Below are 3,310 nucleotides of genomic sequence, written 5' to 3'. Positions count from 1 at the left end.
AATAACACTCATTCCACATGAATTATATTATTTTTGTATATTTAACTTCCAATTTAAGCTAATATCATTGTTTACTTCTTTCCTTATTGTTTGGATCAGATCCATGTCACGGGTAAATTTAGAGGACTCAAGATATTTACTCTGATATAAAGAAACTTTAACGTCCATCAAAGAGTTTCTTATCCAGTTTAATGAAAACATTTGTGGAGTCGTTAATGAGAAGTTTAGAAATCCGGTGAATACTGATTATAAGACTAATAGTCTGAATGTATATAACAAACCTGTTTACGATAAATTATTCTATGTAGGTAATATGTAACCATGGACCACATTCCCGTCTTATAACTGAAGGTCAAAGAAAAAGAGGAAGACCAAAGAACACATTACGCCGAGAAATGGAGATAGACATGAGAAGAATGAACAAAAACTGTATAGAACTAGAAAGGAAGGCTTAGGACAGAGTGGATTGGAGAATGCTGGTCGGCAGCCCTATGCGGCATTGGGAGTACCAGGTGTAAGTCAGTAAGTAATATATATATATATATCTTCCATATGATATCTTTTTTTCTCACGTATTGTTTTGTTATCTCCCTTCAAGATAATTGAAAAAGAAAGAAGTAAAGAGGTGGAAAAGAAGTCAATAAATTGTTTCCTTTTTTTGGTTCTGATTATTTAATCATAACAAAACAACAACAACAACCATGGTAATAAACAAATAATTATCTAATCAAAAATGAATAAATAATTGAATTATAAAGTATATAGAGATTCATAGAGAGATACTTTTATATACCCTAATTGGATGCTAAATTTAATTGAATTGAATTTTTTTTTCCATCCATTAAATTAATGGAACCGTTTCAAAAAAAGAAAAAAAAGAAAAAAAGAAAGAAAAAGAGCAAAAATTAAATTTCAAAAAGAAAAAGAAAAGCTAGAACAAGGACAAAATAGAAATATAAAAAAAAATGAAAATAACATGTTAACATGTAGGAATGAAGGGGGAAGGGGGGGAATGACTGTTAAATAAATTAATTTAGATAGATTTAGATAAATTTTAAAGGATATAATTTCTAATGAATCAAATTTGAAAGGAGTTTGAGAAATATTTCATACAATGTATTTAATATAACTTAGTATTTATTTATTTGATATTGCCCGGGTGCCCAATCCGAAGCAGGTGGTTTTCTTAGGGGGACACACTCGGAGCCTTTGACTTAGAGATCTGATCTATAAGGCAGTGGAGCATCGTAATTAGATGTAGTCACATGGTAGCCGGTGATCAACGATTGATTCATACGCCATTTATTCACTCAGGATCCTGGACCTCATGTGCATCATTGGTTTGCAATCAGGGTTTTCCAACTCCACTAGGTGAACTTTCCGTGTACACCAACCCGGTTAAAGTGCCGGACATTCGCTTTTCGTCCTCTCAATTTCGTAATCAACAGTAACGTCGCGAGAAGGCAATGAGTAGGACGTCCCTGGTAGAGGCTATATATGCGTGGCCATGTGAGAGCATTTCTAGAGGGAGAGCGAACTCTCCCCACTTTTGGCAGTACCAGGGCATTTGGAGGCCCTCAAATACTCTGGAGTATTTTAGCCAATAGTGGAATTTAATTTGCGTTCCACTATTGAAGAACACCCACCGATATTCTTGTTTATATTTGGTCTAATAGGACTTTGAAGTTTTGAACTTTTTCACCAAGATTAAACTAAATAAAGACGACATCCTTTATGTTTATATGCTTATACCAAGTAATATGTTGAGTTGTTCAGTTATTAAGATTATTCATATAATGTACTTTTAAATGATTATAATTTAAACGTATTATGTAGAGAAATTCAATGGCTGATGCTTATAATGTTTTACTGTATTTAAACTGTTGTGTCTTTAAGGCGAGTTAATGGTCACGTGACTTATTCGCCGATCAGAGTACCACTTACGCAATACTAGCACTGTGTCAAACCAATAACGTATCGACTGGTATGAGCAGCCCTGACACTTGAATCCACAACAGCTTCTACTATACGAATAATTTATTTCAAACACGGCTGGTTTATATACAAGCCAAACTGACCACACCATGAAATAGTAAATAATATTTGTACAAGATCTAGCCAAGAAGTGGCTGTGAATGTGGTAGACTGTGTTCATCAGTAAATTGAGTATAATTTAAGAATGGTAAATCGTATCATAACAGTCAAAATAAAGCTTATAATAAGAGGAATGTAGATATACATAATCTAATTACTGAATAGTTATATAATAAGTTTCTATATATAGTATTAGTCTATTAGTAGTTCTCAGAAGTTACCCTTAACTGTATTAGTATTCAGTTAGATAGAATGTTTTTAAGATGCAAATGAGGCCAACTGCAATTCATGATTTTGATAGTGTGAATGCGTTTCTATTATGGAATTTAGTATGAGCATGAAAGAAACTCAAACAATGGTTAACATCACAGATTTACAGTATATACTCATTTATATACATATATTTTTGAACCTTTTAATTTAATATTAAACTGATTCATTTGCTGACATCAATACGTGTAAATGATACTTTAGTAACTTTAGTAATTGAATAAATGATAACTTTGACTTATTATACAACCATTTCACCCATAACTCCTAATCAATAACTGTTCAGATGAAGAGAAATTTGTGTAACACTCTACTACTTATTTATGTATTGATATGTACTGAAGAGTTGAAATCATGAGTCAATTGAAGCTAGACCAACATGGAAAACCTGCTAGCACTGAACGGCTGTTTCGTGTTATTATGGGACTCCTCAGCAGTGCGCATCCACTATCTCGTACTCGCGAGATTCCAACCTAAGACCTACCAGTCTCGCGCCAGAGCACTTAACCGATAGACCACTGAGCCGGCGGGCATCCAACGGTGTTAATGTCTAACTTCAACCAATCCACGAAGTTTGAGCAACCGTGCACCAGTTGTCTTCAGTGAGTTACTATCTCACAACATACTTGGTTGAACTCCACTGATCACTGCTTCTCACTAGAACTTAAGGACATATATCTTGAAGTCAGTCACTAGTGAGCATATGATTATTATTATCAGAAGGGGTTTTGTGGAGATTTCAGTATTTTCATAGTTGAAATCGGTTAGGTACTCTGATACGAGACTAGTTGGTCCTGGGTTCGAATCTCGCGAAGCAGGATTGTGGATGCGCACTGCCACTGAGGAGTCCCATCATAGGACGAAACGACCGTCCAGTGATTCCAGGTTTTCCATGGTGGTCTAGCTTCAATTGACTCATGATTTCAACTCTGAAGATCATGTAATC

The sequence above is a fragment of the Schistosoma mansoni genome, chromosome 2 (genome assembly GCF_000237925.1).
Source record: "Schistosoma mansoni strain Puerto Rico chromosome 2, complete genome".
NCBI classification, from domain to species: Eukaryota; Metazoa; Platyhelminthes; class Trematoda; order Strigeidida; family Schistosomatidae; genus Schistosoma; species Schistosoma mansoni.
Note: the sequence above shows the minus strand (reverse complement) of the source record.